Source organism: Ranitomeya imitator, chromosome 1 (assembly GCF_032444005.1).
Source record: "Ranitomeya imitator isolate aRanImi1 chromosome 1, aRanImi1.pri, whole genome shotgun sequence".
Taxonomy (NCBI): Eukaryota; Metazoa; Chordata; class Amphibia; order Anura; family Dendrobatidae; genus Ranitomeya; species Ranitomeya imitator.
Genome location: NC_091282.1, coordinates 501,525,579 through 501,535,365, shown reverse-complemented (window position 1 = coordinate 501,535,365; position 9,787 = coordinate 501,525,579). Strand labels below are relative to the sequence as shown.

The following is a 9,787-nucleotide window of genomic DNA, read 5'->3' as shown; positions in this document are numbered from 1 at the left end:
TTGCATTTGAAGAGGTCGTAGATAAATTTTTAGGCAATAACAAAGACCCTGACTACAAAAAAATCGTCAGACGAATGCTGAAAGCATGTCAAGCTTTAGGTTGCCTGATGAGTTTGAAAGTGCATTTCCTCCATTCCCACCTTGACAACTTTCCTATAAATTTGGGAGCTGTGAGTGAAGAGCAAGGTGATCAATTCCACCAGGACAATAAAGAGATGGAAAGAAGATACCAGGGAAGATGGAGCATTACAATGATGGCAGACTACTGTTGGACGCTTCAGAGAGACATTCCAGATGCTACTCACATGCGTAAATGTACCAAGAGAAGCCTCACAGGGAAGAAGAATCGATTTTAGTGTGTGTTACTGAGCTCATTGCAGTTAAAAAATGATTTTCATGAAACATTTGTAATAAAAAATTAATTTTATGAGTCTATTTTCATTTATTTTGAGGTATTGTATTATTTAACATAGTTACTTAAATTGTCAGAAAACGTGATGTCCTATGACAAAACAGAGGTCATTTTCAGATTCAGCACACTTAAAAACATAAAGATTGCGTGGAATAACCAAAACAGCTCTTGAAAAAATTTTTTTTGCAGATCTGTGTTATTTTTATTACATATTCCTCACTACTTATGTTAGAAGTGTCTGTGTACAAAATTTGGGAGCTCTAGGTGTTAAAATAAAGGGTTAAATCAGGGAAAAAACTGGCGTGGGCTCCCACACAATTTTCTCCGCCAGAGTGAGAAGGCCAGTGACTGAGGGCAAATATTAATAGCCTAGAGAAGGACCATGGTTATTGGCCCCCCTGGCTAAAAACATCTGCCCCCAGCCACCCCAGAAAAGGCACATCTGTAAGATGTGCTTATTCTGGCACTTAGCCACTCTCTTCCCACTCCCGAGTAGTGGTGGGATATGGGGTAGTTAAGGGTTAATATCACCTTGCTAATGTAATGTGACATTAAGTCTGGTTAATAATGGAGAGATGTCAATAAGACACCTATCCATTATTAATCCAATATTAATAAAGGGTTAAAAAAACACACACACGTTAGGAAAAATCAATTTAATGAAATAAATATACATGGTGTTGTAATAGCTTTATTATACGCTCAATCCAAATGACGACCCTTGTCTTCTGAAAAAAAGCTAAAAGAAAAAAACAACAATATCCTATACCTGTCCTCCGTTCAGTCATGTCCCAGAAAGTAAATCCATCTGAAGGGGTTAAATCATTTTACAACCAGGAGCCTGCTAATGCAGCTGCCCCTGGCTGTAAAAACTGGGGAATGAATAGAATGCAGGGGAACAAAAAAAATTGTACAGAGCAGTTTTATAGGTAGTGAGCTAGGTATAGCCGGAGTCAGTGTTTGGTGACATTGTATCTTGTTTTAGGGGAAAAAAACTTATAGAGTAGTTTTATAGGTAGGGCGGTAGCATTTGTTTTTCTGCATAAAAAAAACTACGTTCGTGGCGTTCGTTTTTCCCTTGCAGAAAAAAATAATTAGTTGCCTCAAATAAATTTTTAGGCAGTGCGTTAGGGTAGCATACGTCAAATTGTTGGTGGTGTTCATTTTCTTTTGCAAAAAAAATTATTTGTTGCATCAAATACATTTTTAGGCAGTGCATTAGAGGAGCGTACGTCACATTGTTGGTGACGTTCGTTTTTCTTTGGCAAAAATATAATTGGGTGCGTCGAATACATTTTTAAGCAGTGCATTAGTACGTCACACTGTTGGTGGCATTCACTTTTCTTTTGTAAAAAATAATTATTTGCATCTGGTAAATTTATAGGGAGGGCATTAGTGTAGTGAACGTCTATTTGTTTTTTCAATGCACACTTTTTCTTTCATCTGATTTTTCTTTTCATTTTTTTTATTTTCTACATTTTATCTCTCTACTTTTTTTTTGTTTTTTTTATAAAATAAAGTGTATCCTAGTACACAAGCCCCACACATTACACATGTAAAAGCACCACTTACACACATCCCTGGGGTTTGGGAAAAGAAATACGAGCCCATTCGTCAAGATGCTATTAACCAGAAGAGGCTTACGCCATCCTTGCATTTGACACAAATTCAGCCAGTTAGGAAGATCCCACATTCCTCTATTCTTCATCCCCTTCCTCATCTAGTGAGGAAGGACCCCCAACAAGGTGCCCTAATATCCAAACAACTCCTGCAGCTATCAATCCCATATGGATTGCACCCCCTGAAAATAATTGCCTGTCATTCCGAATTTCATCGGCAACTCAGGAATCCAGTTTGACACCACTGGCTTCACTGAAATTGACTTCTTCAAATTCTTTTTCAGTGATGAAATACTAAATCTTATGGTGGCCCAGACAAACCTGTATGCCCAAAAATTTTTCACCCCAAATCCCACGTCATCATTTGCCAGATGGACCCCCGTAAATGCAGCAGAGATGATGACATTTTGGGGAATTGTGCTGGATACGGGCATAACAAAAAAAACAGCTTTGGCAATACTGGCCATGACAAGGAAACGGTTTGAAGTAATCCATACATTTTTGCATTATAGTGATAATGCACAGTGTCATAGTAACATATGTAACATAGTAACATAGTTAGTAAGGCCGAAAAAAGACATTTGTCCATCCAGTTCAGCCTATATTCCATCATAATAAATCCCCAGATCTACGTCCTTCTACAGAACCTAATAATTGTATGATACAATATTGTTCTGCTCCAGGAAGACATCCAGGCCTCTCTTGAACCCCTCGACTGAGTTCGCCATCACCACCTCCTCAGGCAAGCAATTCCAGATTCTCACTGCCCTAACAGTAAAGAATCCTCTTCTATGTTGGTGGAAAAACCTTCTCTCCTCCAGACGCAAAGAATGCCCCCTTGTGCCCGTCACCTTCCTTGGTATAAACAGATCCTCAGCGAGATATTTGTATTGTCCCCTTATATACTTATACATGGTTATTAGATCACCCCTCAGTCGTCTTTTTTCTAGACTAAATAATCCTAATTTCGCTAATCTATCTGGGTATTGTAGTTCTCCCATCCCCTTTATTAATTTTGTTGCCCTCCTTTGTACCCTCTCTAGTTCCATTATATCCTTCCTGAGCACCGGTGCCCAAAACTGGACACAGTACTCCATGTGCGGTCTAACTAGGGATTTGTACAAAATTATAGGAACATATTCGTAGTCGGCAGGATTTGAACCTGCGCGTGGAAACCCCAATGGATTTCTAGTCCATCGCCTTAACCACTCGGCCACGACTACTCAGACATTGAGTAGTCCCCAAGACAATCCAAACTTTGTGGTTGAACACTTCAGCAGAAAATTTGCTGTGGCGTACAATCCCCAGAGGGACATCACTATTGATGAATCTCTCATTCACTTCAAAGGGAGGCTAATTCCAACAATACCAGGGTACATCCACAGATTTAGGGTCTACGAGGGGAAGGACACCCAGATTGACCCCCCTAGTGCCCCCCTTCCCCCCCCACCCCGTCCTGGGGGTAGGTGAGGAAATTGTGTGGAAATTGCTGCATCCACTACTGGATAAGGGTTATCACCTCTACATTGATAACTTTTATGCCAGCATCCCACTCTTCAAGACCCATTCTGACAGAGGTACAGCTGCATGTGGCACCGTGCGAAAAAATCAGTGAGGCCTCCCTAAGCTGCTAATTGGGCAAACAATGAGGAAAGGTGAAAGAAGAGCCCAATGCAGTGACAACATGCTGGTGGTCAAGTATAAGGACAAAAGGGATGTCCTTATTCTGACCACCATACACTGTGACAACATCTGCCTTGTCACTGTTCATGGGACCACAACACAAGTCCCAAAGCCAAATTGCATCTTGGATTGCAATCGGTACATGGGGGTGTAGATCTCTCAGATCAGGTCCTCCAACCATACACTGTCATGCGAAAAGCCAAAGTATGGTACACAAAAATTGGCCGTGCACATTGAACAGATGGCACTGTACAATGCTCTTGTGCTGTTCCGATCTGCAGGCAATACCGGGTCCTTCCTTCAATTTCAGGAGGTAGTCATCAAGGCCCTAATGTTTGGCACTCAGGGAGGTGAGGCTCCCAGTATGTCTGAATCTGATAGTGCCCGAATTGTCCCAGGACAACATTTCCAGGACAGGTTCCCCAAACAGCGAGGACAGGACGATCACAAAAATGGTGCAGAGTATGCTCCAAGAGGGGAATCCGAAAGGACACCACTTACCATTGTGAAACCTGGCCTTTGCATTAAGCATTGTTTCAAAGCATATCACACATCCAGAAATTAATAACGTTCGTTAATATGCTGTTGGCACAACATACTTTTATCTGATGTACCCCGCACATCTTACACATAATACAACATTATAAATTAATACACCAGTAAAACCAAAAGCATTAGAATCATTACTATAAAACTATATAAAACTATGCCTCTAGGTAAATTCCTTCAGGGGTGTAGTTTCCAAAATGGGGTCACTTGTGGGGTTTTCCACTGTTTGGCACATCAGGGGCTCTTCAAATGCAACATGACTCCCGAAGACCATTCCATCAAAGTCTGCAATCGAAAATGTTACTCATTCCATTCCGAGCCCTGCCGTGCACCCAAGCAGTGGTTTTCCCCCACATTTGGTGTATCGGTGTACTCAAGAGAAATTGCAAAGCAACTTTAGCAGACCATTTTCTCCTGTTACCCTTGTAAATATAAAAAAAATTGTTGCTAAAACATAATTTTTGTGGGAAAGAATGTGATTCTTTTTTTTTCACGGATCTATATTCTAAAATTCTTTGAAGCACCTGATGGTTCAAAGTGCTCATCACACAGCTATATACTGTAAGTTCCTTGAAGGGTATAGTTTCCAAAATGGGTCACTTGTGGGGGTTTTCCAATGTTTAGGCACATCAGGGATTCTTTAAATGTGAATGGTATTCACTCTCAATTCCAGCCAATTTTGTGTTCAAAAAGTCAAAATGTGCTCTTTCTATTCTGATCTCTGCTGTGCGCCCAAACAGTGGCTTTTCACCACATATGAGGTATTGGGGTACTCAGGAGAAATTGGCCAACAACTTTAGTAGTTAATTTTCTCCGTTTACACTTGTAAAAATAAAAAAATTGTTGCTGAAATATCATTTTTGTGGAAAGAATGTGATTATTTATTTTCACGGCTCTATGTTCTAAACTTCTGTGAAGCACCTGGGGGGTTCAAAGTGCTCACCACACAGCAAGATAAGTTCCTTGAAGGGGAAGGGTCTAGTTTCCAATGTTTAGGCACATTGGAGGCTCTTCAAATGCTACATGATGACCGCTCTCAATTCCAGTCAATTTTGTGTTCAAAAAGTCAAAATGTGCTCCTTCCCTTCTGAGCCCTGCCGTGCTCCCAAACAGTGGTTTTCCCCCACATATGAGGTATTGGAGGTACTTAGGAGAAATTTTCCAACAACAACAGCAGACGATTTTCTCCCGTTAAACTTGTTAAAATAAAAAAATTGTTGCTAAAAGATAATTTTTGTGGAAAAAAATTGATTTATTTTCACGGATCTGCATTCTAAACGTCTGTGAAGCACCTGGGGGTTCAAAGTGCTCACCTTGCAGCTAGATAAGTTCTTTGAAGGGTCTAGCTTCCAAAATGGGGTCATTTGTGGGGGTTTTCCAATATTTATGCACATCAGGGACTCTTCAAACATGACATGGCGTCCGCTCTCAATTCCAGCCAATTGTGCGTTCAAAAAGTCAAAAGGTGCTCCTTCCCCTCTGAGCCCTGCAGTGCATACAAACAGTGGTTTCCCCCACATATGAGGTATCAGCATACTCAGAAGAAATTGCACAACAACATAAGTTGTTCATTTTCTCCTTTTACCTTGTGAAAATAAAAAAATGTTGCTGAAAGATCATTTTTGTGACTAAAAAGTTAAATGTTCATTTTTTCCTTCCATGTTTCTTTAGCTGCTGTGAAGCACCTGAATGGTTAATAAACTTCTTGAATGTGGTTTTGAACACCTTGAGGGGTGCAGTTTTTAGAATGGTGTCACTTTTTGGTATTTGTTTTCATATAGACCCCTCAAAGTGACTTCAAATTTAATGTGGTCCCTAAAAAAATTGTTTGGTAAAATTTGTTGAAAAAATGAGAAATCACTAGTCAACTTTTAACCCTTATCACTTCCTAACAACAACAAAAAAATGTTTCCAAAATTGTGCTGATGGAAAATAGACTTGTGGTAAATGTTATTTATTAACTATTTTTTGTGCAATATGACAATTTAAGGGCGCATAAAAATTAAAAGTTGGAAAATCTCGAAATTTTCAAAATTTTAGCCAAATTTCCATTTTTTTCCACAAATGAACGCAAGTCATATCAAAGAAATTTTAGTGCTATCATAAAGTACAATATGTCACGAGAAAACCATGTCAGAATCACTGGGATGTGTTGAAGCATTCCAGAGTTATTCCCTCATAAAGGGACAGTGGTCAGAATTGTAAAAATTGGCCGGGTAAGAAAGGTGAATACAAGCTGGGTCATGAAGGGGTTAAATAAAAGTGGGAGTTACCATTGTGATGTGTAATCATTAACAGTGTTACCAGTGTGACATGTAATGGCTAGGGTTGAGCGACTTTTACTTTTTTAGGGTCGAGTCAGGTTTCGCGAAACTCGACTATCTCTAAAGTCGAGTCGAGTGAAATCGGCCGATTATGGCGAAAAGTCGGGGATCGACCGAAACACGAAACCCAATGCAAATTCAATGGGATTTTTTTTTTTTTTTTTTTTCTCTCTCTCTCTCTCTCCCTCCCTCCCTGAACAGAAAAGCTGGTGTTACACATTTCAAATCGCTACAGCGCACAAGCGACAAGATGACGATAGGCGTCCACGCCCCTAAGACCTACGTCATCACTCTGCCCACGCTCCTTCATTGGCTGAAAAAATGGCGCCAAGCGCGTCATGCGAAACGCGACTTTGGCGCGAAAGTCGCGTACCGCATGGCCGACCCCACACAGGGATCGGGTCGGGTTTCATGAAACCCAACTTTTCCAAAAGTCGGCGACTTTTGAAAATGAACGATCCGTTTCGCTCAACCCTAGTAATGGCTGCTCTTTGCTCTCCTGCTCTCACTGCAGAGCTGTTTGTGCTTATACCTGACACATCCGCAGGTTCCTCTCAGCTCCAGCTTCCTGCTCAAAGCCAGACAGGGTTGTAATATTGTTGCAATACAGCAAAGCTCAAAGAGATGCAAAAATGTTTTTCCAAGAAAACAAAGTTAATTTCTCCTGTTCTGTGTTAGTTTCTTGCATCACACTGGTAACTCCCATGACCTCATGCCCATATTTATGGCTTAGGAGGGTTCATCCTGTTTATAGATTCCATTTAAGCACCGTTGCAATATGAACTCCAATGCAAGGTTCTGAACTTTCCAAGACTGTTATGTCCTGCAGGTACAATTGACCTTGTGCAAGTGGAGATACCACATGGCTATCTTAATTGTCTAATTACTATGTCAATGCTACAGTATTTATGACATTTTGATGGTAAATAGATGTATAATGTATGACATTTAGTGTTACCTTGTAATAAGTTATAGTTTGCCTTATGCTGTATACCACCAGCAATGTATTTTATTGCCAGGTAGTATTACAATGCCATTTTAGTTCTGTACGCTTGATAATGCTATGCTTCTTATTATTCATATATTATAAGTGTGTTCTGCAACAGATGTGTGTCAGAGTTATGAGAAATGTGTAACAGATTAATGATGTGATGACTTAATACAGAAGTTCTCATTTACATGGGTTTTTAAGGCTGAACATCAATTTCTGAAGTAACTTTATGAGCCTACAGATTGTAAAATCCTGACAATGTACAATATTCTCATTGTCAGGATTCCTCTCTATTGCTAGTTTGAGCAATTATCACCTATGCAATAAGAGCACTAACATTGTCTTATTCCAAAGACATCCGTTTTTTTATATAAATGAGGTGATCAAGACTATGAGCCGGTCACTGATCTGCATGAGAATCTGTCTCGAGAGTGTATTTAAAATTAAATAGGGAGTTACTAGTTTAAGACATGGAGCTAACACAGAACATGAGAATTAACCTATATCTCATTATAAATAGAAATGAGGGACTATATCAATGTTCAGATAGCGATCGCCAATCTTGCAATATTCGGCGAACATAGCCAAACACTAGGGTTGAGCGACCTTTACTTTTATAGGATCGGGTCGGGTTTCATGAAACCCGACTTTTTCAAAAGTCGGGTCGAGTGAAATCGGCCGATCCTATAAAAAAGTCGGGGTCGGGGTCGGCCGAAACTCAAAACCCAATGCAGTGCATTGGGTTTCCAATGGTTCCCAGGGTCTGAAGGAGCGGAAACTCTCCTTCAGGCCCTGGGATCCGTATTTAAGTGTAAAATAAAGAATTAAAATAAAAAATATCGCTATACTTACCCTCTGACGCGCCCTGGTACTAACCGGGAACCTTCCTTCCTTCGAATCAGCGCTTCCAGGACCTTGCGGTGACGTCGCGGCTTGTGATTGGTCGCGCGGCCGCCCATGTGACCGCTTGCGCGACTAATCACAAGCCGCGACGTCACGCAAGGTCCTGCAAGCGCTGATTCTTAGGAAGGAAGGCTGCCGGAAAGAAGCAGGGCACGTCCGAGGGTGAGTATATTCCTATTAGGTATATACTCACCCTCGGACGCGCCCTTCATGAAACCCGACTTTGCCAAAAGTCGGCGACTTCTGAAAGTGGCCGACCCGTTTCGCTCAACCCTACCAAACACCATTGGAATCAAAGGGAGGCAAAAACAAACGCATACATAACACCTTCAAACGGGCCCAAAGCGGCCAAAACACATCCAATTAGGGGCAAACACCAGGAAAGTGGCTGCAATTGACCCACAATACAAACTTCAGAATGGCACGGCAGCAATCAGGCATGTATGAGGTATCAGGGTCTGGGCCAGCATTTACAGCTTTGAATTGAACTTCAAATTAAGATGTGGTGGGCGAGGGATCGGTGTAGGCCTGCTGTGCTTGGATACCACATGCAACAGATTAACCTCCTTTTATGCTCAGCCACACTCAGGTGGTGCAAATATCAGTTTCGTAGACTACTATTGTCAGAAAAATTTAAGAATAGTAACAAGGATAGATGACTCAAAGGGAGTGGAGGCCTGCCGGTTTCGGAGGCCTACTGCTACAGACAAAACACATGAAGGAGACCCAACCAGGAGTCTACACATTTCCCAAAATTATTAGCAGACACCACCAAAGTGGCATCAATTTCAATAGAGTATGACTAATAAAATGGGGACTGACACCTCTTCCACTACAGCCAACACAGCAGATGGAGACCCAGTTAGGAGTCTTAAAATTTTAAAAAATTAGGGCTTGATACCACCGAAGTGGCATCAATTTCACCAGAGTACAAATAGTATAATGGGGAGCGACATTGTTTCCACCACAGCCAACCCAGCAGACAGAGAGACCCAATCAGGAGTTTCCACATTTACAAAAATTAGGGTCAGACACCACCAAAATGGCATCAATTTCAGTAGAAGTAGTATAATTGGGAGCGACATCTAGTGATGAGCGAGCATGCTCGGTAATGCTCGGTACTAGCCCGAGCATCGCAGTGCTCATGATGCTCGGGGAGCGCCGAGCATTTCCAAGTTTGCTTGGTGGGTCCTCTCCCTGCATGTTTGGCGCTCTTTAGAGCGCCAGTCAACATGCAGGGATTGTCTGCCTCGCACTGTAATGCTGCAGCCATGTTGGTTGTGGCATTGCAGTGATTGGCTGGCCA

The 9,787-nt window shown here is 41.4% G+C and overlaps 1 non-coding gene across 1 annotated transcript; it reads right to left on the bottom strand.

The window, feature by feature from the left end:
* Nucleotides 1-3,172: 3,172 nt before the first annotated feature.
* TRNAS-AGA (transfer RNA serine (anticodon AGA)) lies at nt 3,173-3,254 on the bottom strand. The gene has a single exon. It is a non-coding gene; the product is annotated as a tRNA-Ser (tRNA).
* Between the last annotated feature and the right edge of the window lie 6,533 nt (nt 3,255-9,787).